Source organism: Cyanistes caeruleus, chromosome 21 (genome assembly GCF_971803275.1).
Source record: "Cyanistes caeruleus chromosome 21, bCyaCae1.hap1.1, whole genome shotgun sequence".
NCBI lineage: Eukaryota > Metazoa > Chordata > Aves > Passeriformes > Paridae > Cyanistes > Cyanistes caeruleus.
Window position 1 is genome coordinate 8212862 of NC_141721.1, and position 21449 is coordinate 8234310.

A 21449-nucleotide genomic window follows, 5' to 3' on the forward strand; every position below is an offset into this window, starting at 1 on the left:
AGCCCACGCATGCTTGAGCTCTTTAACCTTCCCAGGCTGGCAGGAGTCCCAGCAATCAGTTTAGTGCAAAGACTGGGGTTCTTTTTAATTAACCTTTTGTTTCCCACTGCAGGTGTTTCAAAGTTTTCTTCATGTTAAGAAGGAAGAGGGGAGGAAAAAAAATATTGTTTGCAGAGGTGCATCCAGTTTTTCCATGCTTGGTGATCAAAGTGGATCAGCCTTTCTCAAGTTTCCCCTCTTGGATGTGTGTCTGTGCCAGCATCCGCTGGGAATTGGCATCAAGGCTTCCCTTTGGGCACCTGCAGAAAGCATTCCTGGGAGTGCACTGCCAGAAGAAAAGGGAAGTATTGCCCTGTTTGATCAATAGAATTATTAGTAGGACAAGGACCTGTTGTATCACTATGAAAATTCATGTGTGGGAATTTATCACAAGGGAAAAAAATGCATTCAAGCCCCACTTAAAACAATAAAACATATCTTTGAGGGAAAGTTTCAGACTTTCCTGTATAAAGGAATAATGGTTTCTATAATTTAATAGGTGGTAAATTTGGTGAGGAGTGCCAGCAAATCCATTTCACATAATGATATTTTATCTCCCTGGGTATGGTCATTTTCATGAATGTCTTTTTATTGGTTCCCTTGTCCCACAAAGTGTCCAAGGTGGTGCTGCTCATCCTCAAACGCCGAGCACATACAGAGGCAGGGATGGCTGGAGAAAACTATTAATAATGGTGACACAAAAAATGGGCAGGAACTGTGTGACAGTTAAATGTACTCCCTATAAATAAAGAACATTTCTATTTGACCCTCAGGGCTGTGGCTTTTCAGCACTTACTTTTGTAGGAGTTAAGGTGGTCACAGCTATTAAAAACTAGAGATAAGCTGCAAGGAAATTCAGGTGAGGATAACAGGGAAAAAAAAAAAAAAAAAAGAGAGACAGGGTTTCCAAAGAAGATTTCACTGAAAGTTGCAGCTAGAAAAAAAAAACTTGAAATAGTCCTTGGTGAGGGATTTTGTTTACTTAGGCCAGGGCAATTTGCTTCTCAGGAAAAGCAGTGATTTATTCTCTTGGTATCTAATTGCAAATTCACAGAGGCAAACCTTTTCCTCATGCAGCTCTGCTGAGATGGACGAGAACATTAGTTACAAAGGTTCACAGATTTTTAGAACCCTCACACTGTACATCAAATATAAACTAAAATTCACAGTTATGGTTTCATTCTGGCTGGTACTTTATGCTGACTAGAGGTAACAACCACAATCTGTGACTGCTACCACACAAAATAAACTGAGTTTCAGGAAAAGGAACTGAGAAATTTTTCTTGAGGGAAAAAAAAAGCAGCAAGTTGGAAGAAAATCAGAATAAAATGGAAGAAAAGAGAAAATATACAAGAGTAGGTTTCCAAGAGGCAATATATGGTATTATATATGTGATATATGCACTTGGTATAAAATGCCCAGAGAAGCTGTGGCTGGCCCTGGTTGAACGGGGCTTGGAGCAACCTGGGATAGTGGAAGGTGTCCTTGCCATGGCAGGGGTGGGATGGGATGGGCTTTAATGTCCCTCCCAACCCAAACCATTCTGTGAATCTGTGTTTCACAGTCAGCACAAGGTCTTTGCTGCCTTCACTCTCATGTGCCATACATGTGTGGAACAAAAACTGTCTGAATTTTGTCTTTGACTTCTCCCACCTTGCATGGCTGGTTGCCTGCCTGGGAGATCTGCAGGCCTGCCTGCCAGGAGGAACAAGGGTGTGCCAACATGTGGTCCTGGAACCGCAAATTCAGAATGAAGCAAGGAGCAAAAGAAGTGACAAGATGAGCCACCATGGGAAATGAAGGGAAAACTGTGAAAATGGTTATAATAAATAATAAGAAATGTAGCACGGGCCAAAGGAATAATAGATCAGCAGTGGGAAGATTCTAAAAGCTGCTGAGAGTTATTGATAGACATTGTGTAAGGAAAAGAGCATAAAAAAAGAAACCCCTGACAGTTTTGCCTTCATGATCACAAAGGCGGGTGGCAGGGCAGATGGCAAAGTGAAAGATAAATATCCTTTTGCATAAAGAAGAAATATTGAAGGAAACTGGGCAGAGGTGACGGGGAAATTAAGAGTGTTAAAAGACCCTGAAAGCATGTGGTCCATGTCAAACCTCCTTCAGGATTTTGAGCCAAGTCAGCAAAACGTATGAAAAATCTGTTGAGGGAAATGAGAACCTCTTTGAAGACCAGTAATGGAGAAATCCTACAAATGTCAAGCCCAAGGAAGCTTTCCAGAAAGGAAAGGTGCTGGTTCAGAAGAAGGTGCCTTGCATGGCCAGGAGGTCAAAGTGTGTTTTAATCTGGGGTTGTGCTGGAAAAATAGTTAAGAGAAGTTATGAGTTTAATTAAAGAAAACCATCAAGGATTTAAAAAAATTGGGATCTGTGCCAATAAATGGAGAACAAAACTGACAGCAGCTTTCTGAGGAATTAATGCAAATCACAGGCCAGGGAAAAGCCAAAAGATATAACTTCTGCTGTGGCAGGAAAGGTTGGATATAACACAGTGGGAAAATGTAATCTGGAGTAAGTGATGAGTGAGGGACATGGAAGTGGCTGATGGGCTCTTGCCACCGAGTTACTTGTGAGGATGCACTGGCTTGTGATTAGAGAAAATGTGATGCCAGAGAACTTCAGGATAAAGTGATTATTGAGGTGAATTTAACTGAGGGAAGCACAGGGACAAGAGGAAGGGAACAAACCCAACCAGGGTTTGAGGGCACCTGGATTGGGTGGGGAAGCAGGGAGGAAAAATTCAACCCAAACATCACTTGGCCAAGTGTCTGTGTTTCTGCAACAAGATTCCATGAGAGATTTCACACACACACACACACACACACACACACACACACACACACACAAAACTCTTAACAAAATAAAGTCTAAGCATTGTCAGAGTAGGTAAGTGCACATTGAAGAGCCACCACCAGATGTGACGTGTTGGATTTTCCAGTGTGGAGAGGAGGGCAGGAACATGGCAGTGAAGTGGAAAGGCTTGAGTTCGTGGGGAAGGTGGAAAAGTGGAAGGTCTGTGGTGAGGGTGGGAAGTAGATGGGTCTATGGGGAAGGTGGGAAAGTGAAGAGCCTGCGGGAAAGGGACAGGTCTGTGGGTAAGTGAAGCATCTGTGGGGAAGGCGGAAAGATGTAGGGTCTCCAGGAAAAGTGAAAGGTCTGTGGGGAAAGCAGGAATGTGGAGAAGGAGGGGAAGTGGAGAGTCTGTGAGAAAGGTGGGAAGGGGTCAGGCATGTGTGGAAGAAGGAGGGTCCGTGGGGATAGCAGGAAAGTGGGAAGGTGGAGGATCGGTGGGGATGGTGGGAAGGCAGGAGAATGGCGGCTCTGTGGGGATGGCAGGAAGGTGGAAGGAGGAGGGTTTGTGGGGAAGGTGGGAAGGCGGGGGGTCTGTGGGAATGGCGGGAAAGCGAAGGGTCTGTGGGGAAGGTGGAGGGTCTGTGGGGAAAGTGGGAAGGTGGAGGGTCTGTGGGAATGGCGGGAGGGTCTGTGGCGATGGCAGGAAGGCGGGAAGGTGGAGGATCTGTGGGGAAGGTGGGAAGGAGGAGGATCTGTGGGGAAGGTGGGAAGGTGGAGGGTCTGTGGGGAAAGTGGGAAGGTGGAGCGTCTGTGGGAATGGCGGGAGGGTGTGTGGCGATGGCGGGAAGGCGGGAGAGTGGCGGCTCTGTGGGAAGGAGGGGAAGGTGACGGCTCCCCGAGCAGAGCGGCCGCCATCCCCTCAGCCGAGCACCCTCCATGCCCGGCTGAGCCGAAGTGGCCGCCGCCCGCCACTAGAGGCTGCTCCACACCTCATTAAATAAACAGAAACCGCAATTAACGCACGAGATCCCGGACGGGAAGGCTTTGACCTCCCGCTTCCCACACGCGAGAAAGATGCGGGACATCGCCAGGATCTGATCCCCGCAATGAGTTTGTGATGTGCAGCGGCAGTTCTGCTCAGCACTCCCGGGGCCTTTGCCAGGCAGAGCCCTGCAGAAAACCCATCTCCACAGGTGTCCCTTGCCCCCTCACGGGGAGGTTCGCAGAGGTTTTATTTGTGAGGTGAGTTCCTTTGTCTGGCAGGAACAGTGTTGGCCAGGCAGCACCCCAGAAATTAATTCCCTTTTGGAAAAAAACCCAGCAAACGGCTCAGGGGTGAGACACTGAGGCAGCAGCGGCACTGGTGCCGCACTCACCGTGCCAAGACCAACGCAATTAGCACTGGATGTTCCTGTAACTCGCACCAAAAATTAATCTCGGTGCTGCCACTCTCACAAAACAATGCACAACTTCATCCAAGCCTGCTGTCCTTGTCTGCCTGGCACCTCGGGCTGCTGCCAGGGAAGGTTTTGTAGGCTCTGCATCTATAGTGAGTAAGTATCAGAGTTTTCACCTGCCACCTTCCTCCTCTCTCCAAAGCTCAGGCTCTATTTCTGTTCCCCCCACTGCCTTCTTTCACCACCAACTACGTCTTATTAGTTTGCAAAATTATAGCCTTGCTGTAAACCTGGAATTCTGAACTGAGGAGAGCCCCTAGCAGGAACACTCATATTTTCATTTTGTATTTTTCGCCAGTGATGTTCGTCCAGGGTTGGTTTTATTATTACTACTATTTTTTTTTTTTAAACACTGCTCTGGAAGGATAAAGCTGGAAAGCCCTATCTATTTCCTGGAAAAGCCAGTCTCTGTCTGTCAGTATCTGTCATGCTGTGTACACTGTGATTTAAAAACAGCTACAGCAATGCACAGACCAGGCTAGAGAAGGGATTTCTCTCACTCTAATTCCCATATTCAGTAGCCCACAGTATTTCTTGTTTAGTCCCTGTGCATGGGAAGGCTAAACAAGAAATAAACACTGAAGAAGTGACGGTATCCTCTTTTTGCACCCTGGGTTTTTTTTGGAGTGGTCATCAGCAGGGCCAGGAGATGCTTGTGGGTCCCTTCCAAGTCAGGATATTGTGGAATATTCCCCTTGTCTTCTTTTTCTCTGGTCTGGAAAACCCTTCTACAGCAATTTCTTGTTTTATAGCTTTTTATGGGACATGAAACTCTAGCATTCATTGCTGCTTCATAATCAATGTTAATTCTCCTTTTATGATTTTAAAAATCTACAAGCTCTACTCTTCCAAACTCAGTAAAATGCCATTAGTGTGTCTTGGGGATGATCCTATTTTGTTTACAGATCCCTTGCTATTGTAAGCCTCTGTGTTTCAATGGTACAGTTACCAGAAAACGGATTAAAAATTAAACTAACATATTGCTTTGTTTATTTGTTTTTAATGAAAGCTGTTTTGCAATTAGCTCTTTATTTGATCAAAGATTGCCTCTGAGTTAATTGTGTGGTTTTGCCCAGTCTATGATTCTTTCTCTGAGATAACTGGGTCAAGTTTTGTTTGTGTTGTGACCCACATAAACTTCATGGTAACCCATGCTTAGTTCTTTTTCCTAGGACCAGAGCAGCACATAGAGATGTGCCCATAAATTAAATTAAAAGCACAACTGTTGTGTAGAGTTGATACCAGCATGTCTTACTTTTTGATGAGAATTTTCATCCTCTGCTCTAGCTGCCATTCCTCTTTGGGCTACGTGCTGGATGAACATTGCAGGCTCTGGTAGAGGCAAGATGCTGCCCACAAATTGTGTGTGCTGCTTGTTGATATCCCTAACGATGCGTGTGTGCTGGAGAATCTCTGCTTTGGGCTTTCTCAGTTTGGAAACTCTTACAGCTATTTTTTAAATGCTGTTCCACCTTGTTTTGCAGTGCTGTGCCAGGCTTCAGACCGTTCCTCTTCCAGCCTTCTCCATGTTTGTTTGCATCATGGGCTCCTTCCTCCCCACACAGCTTTGAAAAGGTGAGAACAGCTCCTGAGGCATGGCTGATCCCAGCTTTGGCCCAAACACTCATCACTACCAGAGGTCATTAAGAGCCCTGCACTTGATGTCCTCCCTGTGGCCCTGCTGTGGCCATTGTAACCAGGGTCACTGTCCAGTGCTGTCTTAGGGACCATCATTTAGGAGCAGTCTTCCCCAGCAGCTCTGTAGATAGGAGTCACAGCCTGGCCCTCTCTGCCAGGAGAGCTCAGCTCTCTGTAGGGGTGGACAGAGCCACAAACTGGTGCAGAGGTTTGAAGAGCTGTGCTAGGCAGAGATGAACCTGGCCCTGAGCTTCTCTCTAGGGTGTTCCTTCAGCAGTTCCTAACAGGTTTTGTCCCCAGTCCTTCGTGCAGTGCCTTTGCCGTGTCCCGCGCTCCGCGGTGACGCAGCGAGGACGTTTTGCAGAGACAATGTCTGGCTTTGCATCCCTGCCTCTTAGGACACAGCCCCTAGGATGCCTCTTAGGCCCGTGGTTCGTATTGTTCTGTGTGAATTACAGGATGTGATGGTGGAAATCTGCTACCTGGGATCTGACATGAATTGTTTGCTTTCTCAGGAAGCCTCACACTTGTCCGTTGCCTTCCCCTTTGCACACACATCCCTGTGCCTGCGCTCGCTCAGACACACGGGGCTGCGCCGTGCGGCAAATTGCTTATACACATGTAAGCAAATATCTTCTCAAATCATCTCTTATCGCCAAGTGGGGTGTGGTGCTTGTTGTTCAAGGGGTTGAGGTTGCCTTTCAATCTGCCAGGGCCAGCCTGACACCAAAAATAAACAGCATAAGCCTGGAATGGTTGTCACAAGGGGCAGAGAGAACTTGTCAGGCAGGAGTGTGTGAGCCGGCAAGATGATAATGTGGCATGACACTTCTGAAATGAGACACCGGTTGCCATGGTGAGGAGTCAGGAGGGACTATCTCTCCAGAGGCTGAAATAAAACATGCTTTAAATGATGTTTGATTAGAATTTAGATCATGTAACTGAGTGGCTGGACCCTTTTTTTTTTCTCCCTTCCTTTTTTTCCTCCTCCCTTTACTTGTCGTCGTCTGTGGCTGGTGGCAGAGTTCACTTTGGGAAGAAAGGGCTCTGGGTCCGGAGCAGCCCCAGCTGTAACCCCCCTCACTCCACCACTTCCAGCGTGCTGAGAGGTTACTTAGTTCCATGCCCAGTCAATTATGCTCCTTGCTAACTCTGCTTGCATTTTCCACTTGAGTCCATCATAGTTTAAACCAGTTAAAAATGATTCCCTCTGTTCTGAAAAACAGTTAATCAATAACACCCTGAGAATATTTCTTGCCTTCGTTTTCTTTCCCTGACCAGTCTACTCAGGGTATCCGTCACCTTGTTAATATATATTAAAAATGCAGCCCATGAAGGATTATACACAATATCCTTCTTGGAATTTTCATATTAAGGGTGGATGTGAAAGTGTGCATATGTGACAGTCTGAGTGGTAAAAGGAACCTGAAGCACAAGGGACTGAGAGAATAATGCAAAACAATTGTCCTTGTGGTCTTGTAAATGGAATAGGATGTTTAAAAGTAATTTTGGCTTTGTTTGCAGTTTGAATGCAGCACAAACCCAAATGTATTTTTCATGTCTCTCCCAGCAGAAATGGACAATGAATGAAGGAGCTGGTTCTGGGGGACAGAGCTTTCTTACTCTGCGGTGCCTTTTGGTCTATCACAATCTTGAAGTGGGTATCCAATGTCTGGATAAATCTGCTGGAAAACAATAGACAGCCAATTCCAGTGCCTGGATGAAGACAAAAACACCCATCAAAGAAGGACAAATGCATGAAGTTCTGCTAATTCCAAGATCACCTGAGGGCAAGTTTAGCTGGTGCTGATGCACACACAGCACCAGGGCTTTGCCAGGTGTCATCTGCAATTGGTTGTGAGTAGAAGGTGTTAAAATGCAAGGGATATTTTTTGTGTGGGTGCTGGAGTGAGCTGAGTTTGATGAGTCATTGTTGAGTGCACGTTGGAGAAGTCAATGCAGAGCAGGTGTTATTGGCAATTTTGGAGTGAAAGGCAGGAAGTCAATTGTGGAGACTCCACTACAGTCTACACGGTGTGGAGACACTTTGTACAACAGTAAAAGTGCTAATACCAATGAGGACATTGATACACACACACATTGCAAATGAGCTTCCCCTTTACCAGCACATTTCAATTGTGCCCATTTGCTTTGGTATTGAAACAGTTACACCAGGCCACTGAACATGTGATTACGTTTTTCTCGCCTATTAAAATCCCTATACGAGCCCATGCTGATTAGAGATCCTATTGTGTGTATTTAGGGGGGAAAAAAGGCTCTGTAGTGGCTATGCATGAGACAGAGTGTGTTCTAGGAGCCAGAGGATGCCCTGTAATTTATGAGAGACAAAGAGGTACATTAGATATTGTTAGAATACATAATAATCCCCTGGCAATAATTTATTTGGCTTGCAAGGTTAGGATCTCCATAATTCTTGGTTGCACTCTAATGAAGACTGCTGATGCTGATTATATATTTTTGTGTACATTAGAGGTACCTGTGAATATATGGATACTGTTCTTGCCTCCTGCCACCTCACTACTCACAGAGCTGCCAGTGGGACTATATTGTGTGGTCCATTTGTCTAAATAGTCCAGGCAAGTGCATCAGCTGTATTGGCTTCTTGTCAGTGGTTCTCTGTAACTTTGGGCCATAAAATGATCCTCTGCAGGTTTCACCTGCTTTTCTCACGCTGTTAGGACACCCCTGGCTCCAGGGTGACTGACACAAACATCATCAGGAAGAAAGGGGTTTCAACAGGACATGCTGTCCCTCTGCAAGTACAGACAAACCAGACTGATGTTCCCCTGGAAATTTTAAACTGGGAGCTCAAACCTGATTAATTTGTTGGTGGGATGGTGGGAGAGAAAAGAGTGGAGGAAATGGAAAATTCAAAACTTTCCTTCCCCCCAGAACTCTGACTTTTCATAAAAATTTTGCTCTGAAATCAGTTTATGATTCCACCTGTAAGGTCATTTCCAAGTGATTTATTACCATCTGACAGACTGCTCTGGGATTTTTGGTGACACTACACAGGTCTTTTGAGCTTTATGTTCAAATTTAATGGTGGTCACTGCAGCCAGAGGGATGAAAAATACCCATTCCTTCACCACGGTTTCTTGTACTGGCCTCAGGGATTAGAAAAGTAGGTCTTTTATTTAGTTACACTGTCAGCAGCAATTTGTATGTGAGTTCAATTGCTTGGTTTGGAGTTCAAATATTCCAGTCTGAATACAGCTGTGTGGGCTCATAAAGCATCCCAAAATCTGCTCTGCCCTGTGCCCCATGTCTGCATGGGGAATTGTGGTGGTCACTGCTGGGTGTAAACACAGAGGATGAGGTGGAAGGAAAGCCAGGGAAGAAAAGAAATCCATTTTGATGGAACGAGAGGGAGAACTGGGAATTCATGGATGAGAATCTTGCTGAGGGCAGCACGGACCTTCCATGGCTGGGTGTGTTCTGTTCACATCCTCTTTAAGAATCATGGTAAGGAAAGGGTTAAAACTGTTTAACTATAGGGCTTTTTTGGTGCATATTAATTAGGCACTGCTCTGTTTTATCACTGTAGTGCACTTTGTACAGCAGTTTTAAAAATGCTCTGAGTAATGTTTGCTATGCTTCCTGCAACCTAATCTGCCAAATAATTTAGGTTATCCATGCCACAGAATTGACTTAACACTGGCATAGAAATTAGCCCTGAAGTGCTGCAAGATCCCAGAGCTGCAGATTAGGGGTGTCTGATAAGAGCACAGGCCTATCATGATTTTATGCAATGTTTTCATGTAATGGTTCTTCTGGTTTTGAAGGCAGTCAGCATTTTGATCACGGAGATGCGTATTTGATCCTCACCACCAGAAAAGAGCCATTGGAAAAGCCACACTGGGCAGGCTGGGCTTTGCAAGGCTCCAGTATTAAACAGCAGATCCTCGCTGCAGAGCTGTGTCTGTGGCCTGGAGTCAGGCAAGGTCACTCACCATGGTAGTGACAGTAAAAAACCTAAAAGTTGTTTTTTTCCCCTTCCTGATTTCCCAGGTGGTGCAAGGCACTGTGGTTTCTCTGCAGTTGGGTGAGGTTTATCTGTTCAATCCACCTCTAGATCTCCATCTCCTGTTTCAGAGCAATATTCCATTCCATTAATTCCAACTTTTTTTTCTTTTAAGTGAATCTGCAGCAAACGTTGGTAGTGTGTCTCTTTGAGAGTGCCTGATTTTTTGCATATGGCTGGCTGGAATTTACCTTTCCTGCTGAAGCTCAATGCATCTGGTCAGCTTCTGTGGTACAGGGTTCCACAGGATAATTAGGAATGAGCAGAGAAGAAGTGATCTGGAAATTATTATAATTATACACCTTCTTGAAGGACTTTCTATGGAAAGAGATTTTTTTTCTTTGAGCAGAGCATTAAAATCGACAAGATTCTTCCACAAGGAATTTTCTAAGTTTTTTTTTTTTCCATACTCTTGTCTTCCTTTCCTTTGGCCAAAGCACATACCATAACATTTGCATGTGCTGTTGCAGCACACAGCTCTTCTGATCCCACATCAGGTGTCAAATCTTTAATATGATTTCCTACATGTTTGACTAATCAATGCAGAACATCATCATGAAAGATAATTTTACCCTCTGGCACTTCAGGGACAGGATAATGAGGCCTGGTGTTTTCCATTTTTTATTCTTCCACAAGAATCTACATTTTTTAGTCCCAGCTAATTGATTTAAGTTCATGGAGGAAGGTTTTTTTCCCTTTTGCTTCCAGTATCTTGGATATTAATGGATTCTAGTGAGCTAGCAGAGCTGTGTGATCAGTGTGTTTAGAGATTCAATACACTGCCATCCTGACCTTTCAGAAGCCAAGGGAAAAACATCAAGCCCAGCATGTTGATCCCACGTGAACACTGAAATCTCAGGCAGCTTGGAGCTGCTTCAGCTGCCTGGAGAGAGGGGTTTTCTCCAGCAAGGGAGATTTGCTCTCAAATCATTTGCCAAACAGGAGGGAAGTTTCTCTCCCAACGCAGTGAGAAGTGGGAGATTGAAGGCAGAGGTGGAAGGAGAGGGGTGGAAACACTTTCAGAAGAGCTGGGGCACCCAGGCATTGCTCTGGAGAGCCTGGGCAGGGAGCATGGCATGGCAGGGTGAGGGGTGACCATGGAGCTTCTGCTCCCCTGGCTCCAGCAGTAGTCATTATCCTTTTTTGACAAAAAGGGGGTCAGGTTCTGCACTGATTGTCTGTGGAGCTGAAGGAATGGGACAAAGCCCTCTCCAGCAGGAGCTGGACTTTGTTCATCTCAGCAAAAATATTTCTTAGTCTAAATATCCTTCCCAGAGACAATGGGAGCTGTTGTCTACTGATATGACTGATCAAACGTTTCCCAACCACTGATATTATCTCTGTTGGCCATGGATCCACTAAATCCACTGGATGAGACCCAAAAAGAACTATGTGCCTGCTGCACCATGTACCTGAGGCTCTAAAAGGTGTGAGTTAGATGTGTTTTTATGAATAACCCATACATTTCTTCAGTATTTTGCTACCATTAACTAGAGTTATTCTTGTATTATTATTTTTTTTTTAGGGATGGCAGCAGCTTATGACAGATTTGTTTAGGGTTAGCCCTATACATAAATTAAGTGGCAGATAAAATTTAATTTTTCTTATAAGAAAAGCCTATAGCTCCTTAAATTGCTCATTTAACATCACTGAAAAGTAATACTCCACTTTAGAATGGACATCGTATTAACTTTAAAAGGCCTATTTAAAGTGACGGTTGTCAGTGAGTGAAAGCCAGATATGGTAATTTCGAGTTACAAATCAGAGTGAGGAAACTGGAGAATGGACAACCTTGTTAACACAAGCGCGACGGAGGAAGCACCGGGGTCAGAGTGCCAGCACGGAGAGGAATAAAGACACAGCACCAAAAATATGTCCTATAATTAGGGCAGCTGTAAGAGTCAAGGTTGAAGATTCTTCACCATGACATGTCTGATATAGAAAAAGTGATAGCCAAGAGTAATCACTTACAGGCACTGAGCCTTAAAGGAGCAGCACTGCGTACCCTGGCTGGGGCAGGCCAGCCTGGGAGACAAAGAACGGGGGCACGGGGTGACTCTGAGCAGTGGGAGTGGGGAAGGGGGTAGGGAGGAGCTGGAAATTTCAAGGGTCAACACTCAAAGGAACCAAAAATAGAAAAAATTGCTCACTCGGCAGAGAGGTTTCTGATCATGGTGTGGAACAGTGGTGACTCAGAGAGCGGGGTGGGTTGTGCTGTGTTGGGGAGATTATTCTGGGTTCAGATCCGAGTGGATGAGCACAGAATTGCCTCTGGGGGGGCGCTGGGGGAGGATGGTGACAGGAGGAGCCGGGAACTGTGTGTTTGTAAATGGATGGGCTCAGGTACACTGGGCAGTGGGGGAGCAGAGCTGGGGAAGGGACAGTTTGGTGGGTACACAACCACGGTCACTCAGGAGGCACAGAAAGGAGCCAGACTCTGAGCAGGCAGGGGCACACATCCCCTTGGATGGGCAGCAGAACGTGGGGTGCAGGGATCTTCCTCCAGCTCAGCCTCCCCCAGGGCTGGTACTGATGGAGGGGAGGGGTCTGGTCCAGACTCCCCAGGTCAGCCCTTCCTTTGGGTAGGCAGTGAAATGGGAGCTGGAGCCAGCGTGTGGCACATTCCAGCCTTCCTGTGGGAATCTTCATGGACACAGGGTGTGGATGCTGGAGAGGAGCAGGGAGCTTCCTCAGCACCCTGGCTGAGGGAAGCTGGTGTGACCTGACCCGTGAGTATTTGGGGAATGCTCTCTTGTCCTGGCTGCAATGCTCAGAGGAGCATCCCTGACAGCCGGGTCAGAGTGGAGCAGGGGACAAGGAGACATTTCCATTAGTGGAGAATATCTCCGTATTCCAGTTTTCAGGGGATCCCTTGGGATCTGTGGAAACCTTTCAGGCTTTGTGCCTCATCCCTGACCCCCTTTGGCAACGGCTGTGTAAAAGCCCCAGGAGGCTGTCACAGGAGAAGCCATCTCCTCTTCTGCTGCCTTCTGCTGTATTTCCTCTGGGAACGATCCAGCCCAGGCAGTTAATGTGGAGTGACATGGGCACATGCTTTTCCTGCTCAGTCCCCACCTCCTCCATGGGATCCACTTGAAAGGATAAAGGAGATTCCGACTGAACTAAGACCCTTATCCCCAAACACTCTCTACATGAAAGGGTGTTCCCTGAGAACAGCTGTAACGTAGCATAAGCCCCCTGCAGCTGAGCTGCCCTGTCCTTCACCGGGGAGCTGGAGCAGACACCGGGGGTCTCTGGGAGCCGGGCAGGGCTCACTCCTCAGCCCCACATTTCAGAATAACCCCCAGCAGCTCCCGGGACAAGCCCGTTCCTCACCCAGCCTGGATCCTCCCTCACAGTATTTAAAGGCTGGTAAGTAACAACGATGAGCCCTTAAGAGAAGGACTCTTTGACCTTGCTTTAGGCTACTGCCTCCCACTGCTATCCCAGATCTGGTTACCTGATATCCACTTTTCCCTGCCAGCTCATAGAGCCAAACCTTTCTTCAAGGGCAGGAGGATCAGCCTGCCCCTGTGGACGTCTCCAGCATCCATCCTCTGATTTGCAGTGTGCTCACCACAGAGTTCAGAGGCTGGAGGGAAGAAGGGCACTTCCTCCACACAAAAATTCCTGGCAACAGAGTCACTGTGGCACTGGACACAGTTTCCTGGAGGATCGAAGGCCAGGAGTCCTTCAGTCCCTTTGTCAGCCAGTTTATTTTGCCTTTGTCTTTGTCAACCTGTACTTGGGGATGCTAATTCGATTTTCCATTGAGAGGTGCGGATATCTATATTATTTTCCTAAAACTCCAGAGAATATTATAAATTTCTTTTTATTGCTTCCAGCCATGTTATTTAAAGTAATTAACCTTAATTTATAAATTTTTATATCAAACTGCCTTTTAACTTTTAGAACTGGCAGGAGAAGTCCATTTCCCAGGGCTCCTAATAGTTCTCCATTTAATCAAAATTCATCCATCAGATTCCAGTGTTAAATCATCTTTTAATTGGGAGTTACATTCTGGTTAATAGTTTTATAATTCGCCGCCTCTAATAGTTTTTACCACAGGGATCTACTCCATTTTTTCTCACTCTATTATTCCTGGTGTTCAGCAGGGACATTTTAAAAACGTTCACTTCCCCTGCCTGTTCTTTGTGATCTCATTAATTCTTGATAGCAAGTTCCCTTTCTCCTCATTACTGGAGCATAACTACCTTTATCACTAGGTGAAACCTTACTCATTTCTACAAGTGCTCTCCAATTTTATTTTTTTTTCTCCTCTTAAATAAAATAACAATCTGCAATTTATTTCAAAAAATAATATTCTGTGTATTGTGTATGGTCATGGTGCTTGACACTGCAGAGATTTCAGAGCGGAGATTTTTGGGGCAAGAACTTGCTCTAACTTTGTGCTTGCAGTGTTTCTCCCAGCAGGGCCCTGCCAGTAGCTGGGTTTTCTAGGAGATAATTCCAACTAAAAATATAAACCACTGATACTAATGGCATGAGAAAACCAAGGAATTGCTTGAGAGGAATGGCAGATCTCTTTGGAGGGGCTCAGCCCGTGTGACTCCCAGGCCTTTTGCCTGCTCTCATGTTCTCCTGCAAGCGAGGAGCCGGATTGGGCCCCAGCACCTCCACACCAGCTGCTGGTTTGGCTCCAGGTGAACTCCACAGTGGAATTGCCAGCCAGGGCCTCGCTGGTGCAGCTCTGAGCAGTCAGGGCAGTGTTACATTAGCTCAGGATCCTCCCCAAACCATAAAAACAGCCCAAGGTGAAGTAAATAACCGTGTATATGAGGCAGTAAAGCCAAGCTGGTTGTTTTTTTAAAAAATGCCTAGAATTAGCGTAAAATTAAATTTGAAACCTTAATCCTCCAAGGGCTGATTCTCAATTTGCAGACCCACAAAACCTCTGCAAATTACCCCACCAATCCTACTGACAGTCTTATAGGAATAGGTTATATTGACTACCCAAAGTCAGGCTCTGCAAAGGAGAGCACATTGTAAAGTGCCATTGGAGAGAGTGAGGAAAAACAATCTCCAAAGGTTTATATCTTAGTCCCTTGAACAGTCCCATAGAATCATTTCATATATAACTTTCTATAAGAAAAATAGGATGGACAAGTGTAAACAGAATTATTATACAATTACAGTGGTCCTTGCAATAACTATAACACTGTCCACTGTAATTTTTATGCCTCCATAAACTACCAGCACTGCAGGATTCCTTTAGCCCTTCTCTCGCCCCACGTGGCAATGTAATAACTTTTCCTAGTTAACGTATGCATCAGTGCAGTAATTTGATATGACAGTGATTACAAAATACTCCAGCAGTTTTAATTGACTAGTGTTGAGATCATATCACCAGCAACAGACAAGATCTTATCTCGTCTATGACTTCCATCCTGCCTGACTGGGACAATATTTATGTTAATAAGGATCGCAGGCATTAGCCAAGTATTAAGTCCTCAGCTGTGCTAACTACATTTAGATGCAAACAATAATTTCACAGACTGCTGGCCACCCTTTCCTATGTGTGTAGTGGTCGTAAATAAATAAATATTTGGGGTTTTGCACGGTACAAAATCTATTGAAGGAGTTTTTCTGCCTGGAACCCAGATTTCAGGATTCCTAGGGAGAAATAGGACTGTAATTCAGCAGTTAAAAAGTCGCCAAAGCTTGATACTGTATCTGAAGAAATTACCATAAAAATCCGAGGCAGTATTGTGCCTCCTGTATGCAGAGCAGGCAGACTATTACCTCCTCCTTTGTTGCTGCTGCAAACATTTACTTGGAGAGACCTTATTGTCAATGAGTTTTTGACAGAGGTCAAAGTATTTCTGAGTGAAACTGAAAGAGGTCTGGGACTTATATCAGACAGCTGACAGCATCAACAATAGTGTGTTTACTCATCCTGCATGCCGGAAAAATTAATTAAAAGTGTTTGTGAGATGTTCTGAGCTGGCAGAAGCCTCATAGGCTTTTGGTAATGAGGATGCTGCTCTTGTCTGTGGGTGGGGGAAGCCTTGTGGAGGGGCTGGAGCACAAGGAGGAGGGCTGAAGCGGCTGTTCAGCCTGGAGAAAAGGAGGTTTTGGGAGCTCCTTGGAGCTCTTTGCAGCTTCCTGAAAGGAGGTTGTGGTGAGGGGGCTCGCTCTCCCCTCCCAGAGAGGGCACAGGATGATGGGAAATGGCCTGAACTTGCAGCAAGGAGGCTTGGCCTGGGTATCAGGAGAAAGATTCCCATGGAAAGGATTGTAAAGCTTTGGAACAGAGTGCCCAGGGAAGTGTTCAAAAACCATGTGGATGTGTCTGGCTTTTTCTGTTGGTCAATGCCAGCTAACTGAATCACCTCACAGACTCATCCCCTAAATTCAGGTAAATTCAGATAAATCCCAGCAGTGATGCAAATTACAGATTGGTTGGACATTAAAACCAGTGTCTTTGGATTTGTGAATATATATACACACACACTGCTAATATTTGGCCACTTAAAATATTCATCAAGTATTTTCATTCTGTTTCTTTTCACTAATGCATTTTTAAATGCTCTTCTCTTGAATCAGCTCAGTCTCCTCTTCCATGAATCCTTATCTCTGTCCTATGGGCATCTGTATCCCTGCCCTAATGTTCCACTGTGCAAGAACCGAGCTTCTCATAACCCTAATCATACAAAAACAGCTGATTCATTACTGGAGTGGATGAGAGAAGGCATTAAATACTGGCATAAAGGAGAAAAGATAAACTGGTACCAGAAGGTTCATGTCTATTAGCTGAAGTGTTTGGGGACACCACAGGGTTATAAACATTGCCCTGGATTAGGAACCTGGAAGGAAATCCAGGAGAATGAACTTCTGTGCCCTGTTTTGGACAGGGGTCTGCCTGTGTGTGTCTCACTGAGGGGTCAGGAACAGGAACAGAGTGCAGTTGTGAAGGATTTGGGCTCAGTGCTGCACTGTTGGTAACTGTGGGCATTCACAGCCATGGAATAACTCAGGAATTACTGAAAGTTAAACCCCAACTTGTGGGTTCTTGGACTGCAGTGTGGATATCACTTGTGGGATCTTTATCTCTTGGCATTTCCTATCAAGTAGGAAGATTAAGGACTTCTTTCTGTTTTTTAAGGCAAAAGGCAGCTGAATTCAGTGGACTTGAGGAGCTTGGAGCTGAGGAGATCAGGTCTTGTAAAACTCCTGGCTAAACAAGGAAAAGGAGGGAAGCCCTACAGAGAAGAGCTGCACTGCTGTAGAAGGACATCAGTGATTTGGAAGGTGATAAATAAAGCACTGTTCACCACCCAAGTCTCAGATATGAGCTAGGACATGACATCAGGCCACTACAACTTGTTCTTTGATGCACCAGCCCAAACCCTGGGGATGGGCCTTGAAGGAGAGGCCAGGGGCTGGGGGGGCAGCAGGAAGGGGCCAGGCAAACCTGGAGCCCCCAATTGTGGGTGGTTACCCAGGAAAAACAAGGGGAGCTGAGGTGGGGCAGACCCTCCTCTCCAGCCGGGTGAGTGGTGCTTGTGCCAGGCTGCTGCAGATGAGCTGCCTGCTGCATGTTCTGGAGAGCTGCTGCCCTGGCTCCCAGGCTTGGATGGGAGGCTCTCAAGTGTGGTTCATCTCCCAGGAAAGGTGAGACATGCCTGCTTTCCTCTCTGGGGCTGGGATGTGGAGGAGGTGGGTGAGGACGTGGCTGTAGCAGTGTGGTGTTCCTGCGTTGAGAGCAGGCTGTGTTTGGCTTCTTGTGCTCCTGCCTGCTAAAAGTGAAGGTTTTTTACGGCTGTGATGGTTTGTTCCTCCTCCTCTGGCCTCTGGGAATGTGCCTGGATGTGTGGGGCTGGCAGCCCTCTGCAGCAGCGTGGTCTCTGTCCCTGACCAGCTCTAGGGTAGGAGCCCCAAGTCTCCTCTGGAGAACAAGAACAAGGTGGAGTTTCCAGGTGGAGAGCCTCTGAGTTCAAAATAAATCCGTGGAAGGATATTTTATTCCCTTTTCTCACCCAGGTGGTTTGTGAGCAGTGTTTCTTTGGAGCCCATGTCCCAGAACCCGTGAAATACCAGTTCCTCGGGCACAAATGAGCCATCCCTGGAGAGCCAAGGACTTGGGCAGTTGGGAAAACTGTGCCGAGCATCCTCTCTCCCTCCCCATGGTGTGTTCAGCTACGTGCTGTGATGTAAGGCAGCCCTAAATTACAAGCAAACAAACACAACCCCCTGTCGTTCCTCATCTCTCTGCTGTGTGGGCAGAAACTCATCTGGTAGCCTGGAACAAAGTGCCTGGGTGGATGGGAGCCAGGGAGGCCGCTGGAACCACTCCTCCCGCGGAGATGCTGCAATTTAGTGAGTCATTAAGAAATAATACGGGGTGTATCGCTCTCTCTTGTTCTCTCCACACACAGTCAAACAGAAAATATGCAACATAATCTCGTGCATTTATTTGGGGTGAGGGATAATGGCCCTCAGAATTAAACACCAGCTGTCTTTAAAGGAAGCAAAATGCTCTGGCCGCCCTCTGTCCCCCGGCTGACTGCTGTACTTTATTCCAAAGAGCTGCTGTGAAGGGGGGAACCCTTACAGAACTAATTTAGTTAAAATTTACACTCCTTGATTTTGTGCCTCTTCTTTTTCCCTCTTCTAGTTTTGTAGCTATGATGCAGTATTGATCCAAAGATCTATAGGATCATACCATGGCTCCAGGTGGGTGGCAGAATTGAGGCTAGGCTTCATTTCCATCTGAATGGTGCAGAAAATAATTCCACTTTCCAGCTTTTATTGCTCAGAACATTGCATTTCTCTCATTGCAGTGTATGGGAATTAGCTCTGGAGGAAAGAAATGATTTTTTTTTTTTCTCCCCCTTGATGTAGAGTGGAGTAGAAGGATTCAGGAAGAAGTAATGTAAGAAAGCAGACAGCAAGCTCATTGCTGTTTGAATTAGGTGCAGCTGGATTGCTCTAACGAAATGGGACTGCTCATCCGGGGTTCAAGTGGTGTTTCTGTACAGGGATGGTCTCCAGACTGCAGATTCCTTGTCTGGCTGGGACAGCCCCCTGCAGCACCGAGAAATGCAGGAATAGCAGAGCAGGCAGCAGCTCAGCTTTGTTCCAGGTGCTGATGTGAGGAGATGCACAGGGGAAATCTGGTTCTTTTCTATCCCACCCTGATGCAAAGGCTGAGGAGAGCAGCTGAAACGGTGACCCAGCCTGGACTGGCAGTGTTGCCATAGCTCGTTGAGTTTGCTGTGTGAATTTAGTAAATAAGAAGGAATTTCCCTGCCAGAGAAGCAGGCTGTCACCTGTTCATCAATAACCTGCCACCCCAAACTGATGCCTCTGGTACTGCATCCTGCTGGAAGAGTTTCCCACAGTTATTTCCTGCTAGAGGGGGAGCAGTTCAGCAATGTGCCACGGAAATAGCGCAGTCTGTGCATCCAGGAAAGGAAAGACTTTCAGAGTCCAGTGGCATACTCTACTAAACACCCTCAGAAAATGTTACCAGCATGCTATGGCTGCTTTCAGAAGCACAGGTCTTGGGAACTCCTCGTCAGTGCCAGTGTCTCAGGCAGGAGTCAAGGGGAAGTAAAAAATAATCTGCAGGGGTTTAGGACAATTGATGGAGATTCCTGTAACGCTGTAACCAGCACGATGCTAAATGTTTCTCATACCAGAGAGGTGCTCTCAGGAGAATACCTGTCCTCATGAAGCATTTACTTCTAACACAGAATATTTGCTGCTCCTGCCTGGTGTCACTTTAGTCAGGACACTTCCCATGCCAGCTGTGGGGTTTTGCTCACCCAGCTGTTCCCACCCGTGAGGCTGTGCCCGGGCAGGTCTCTGAGGGTGCAGATCTCATTAGCACCCTGAGCAGTTCCTGCTTGGCTCAGAGGCTTTGAAATGTGCTCAGGCTTGGGCCACAGGATTTGTGCTTCCTGTCAATGACAAGTGGAGCAAATATTGACAGTGCTCTCAGAGACTCCAGTTACTATTGCTCTTGTTAATTCAGGGCAAAATTTATCCTCGTGCCACAGGCCTGTGTTAGTGTGTGCTATTGAAACCACTGGACTGCCTGCTCCCATTTCCTGCTGTGTGGATAATTTGGGGAATGAAGGAAAGAAAACTGTCATCTGTGGAGCTTTCTAAACTTCTATTTTTTAACCCCATGCACCTCTTTCTTATTTCTAATCTCATGTTAGACCATTCGTGTGCAAACATAGAGAATGTTCCGTTAAAGTTACTTCAAGTTGGGAGAGGGGGAAGATGGAAATACAGAGAGCAAAACAGTAATTTTCCTCCTGAAGCTGGTGAACTTCTGGGTAATGCTCTGAACATCCATCGCTTTTAAAGACTTCTAGATTTAAAGAAGGAAAAAAACCTGTAAAAAACAGACATGGAAAAAACCTGGATTAAACTGTCACTCATTCACAATCTATCCAGGAAACTCATCCATGCCCCTACAGGTAGCTAGTTATCCCATCAGGAATTTCATATTCTTGTCTGAATCCTGGAACACAAATTGCTCCAGCGCTATGGGTCTGCCTTGATTAGGGTCTGCTGACACAGATGTCCCCAGCATGTGTTCCTAAAAAGCCTGCTCAAATAACTGCTTCTTTCCCCAAAGGGATCAAAGGTTGAGATGGTCTTTCCAGAGCTTTAGCCAGGCTGTGCAAAGCATCTGCAAAGTTTAATCCCTTAACCTTTCCTTCCCTCCCTCCCTTGTCTATTTTTTTTTTTTAAGGATGGTATAAATGGAGTTTAAGGGTTTATATTTTTTTTTTTTATAAAAACAGCTATTACTTGTGAAGAACCCCTGGAAAAGAAAGTGTAGCCTTGCTTTTTAGCCAAGAGACAGTTAGGTTTTGGCTATTCTGTCAAGGATAAAGCCCAGAATGCCTCTGTACACTTGTGCAAATATCTAATGTTTACATCTTTTGCCAGCTGCTGTTGTGGCTTCTTTTTCCTTGATGAACCAAATCCTCTCGTGATGTGGCCTCTGAGCACCATTATAATTAAAAGAATTAAAATTCAATTTGAGCTATTGTCGTTACACAATGCAAAGTTCAACACCACTGAAGGTTGATTTTATTGATTCCGTATTGGGCACTCCATGGAAATCAGTTACCTTGACACAAACATGGTATTGGCAGTAGAAGGCACAAATGGTCCCGCTCCTGCCCTTGCTCACTCTAATTTCACTATTTGCATCACCTTTCATACTTGGGGCAGCATTTCTATCTTAAAACATGTTATTTCAAGATCACTTTGGTCCTGGAATTCTCTCCAGCTTAAATAGCAATATAAGATTTGCAACCTTGGCCAAAAAATATATGTATGAGAGTTAAATGCTACGAAGTTTGTTAAAATTGCAGCTGTCAGTGGCAGCAAGGAGCTCTGTTCCTCCTGAGAGCTCATGGGGTTGCTTTTTTCCCCCCCTTGCACTCCTACTGTTCTGGCCTGCATCTATT

At 45.8% G+C, this 21449-nt stretch overlaps 1 long non-coding RNA gene across 3 annotated transcripts in view; it reads left to right on the top strand.

Annotated features, from left to right (window-relative positions):
• Positions 1–21008, top strand: part of LOC111937861 (uncharacterized) — a 28573-nt gene extending 7565 nt beyond the window's left edge. The window contains exons 1-6 of one of the 3 annotated variants that reach the window (XR_015278445.1): positions 3856–4092; positions 5792–5882; positions 6461–6566; positions 7519–7802; positions 17117–17262; positions 17995–21008. This is a non-coding gene — a long non-coding RNA (uncharacterized LOC111937861). Of the gene's footprint in view, positions 1–112; positions 345–3855; positions 4093–5791; positions 5883–6460; positions 6567–7518; positions 9178–17116; positions 17263–17994 lie in introns of those variants that run through there. The other 2 variants (XR_015278446.1, XR_015278447.1) reach the window with 2 other exon arrangements.
• Positions 21009–21449: the final 441 nt, after the last annotated feature.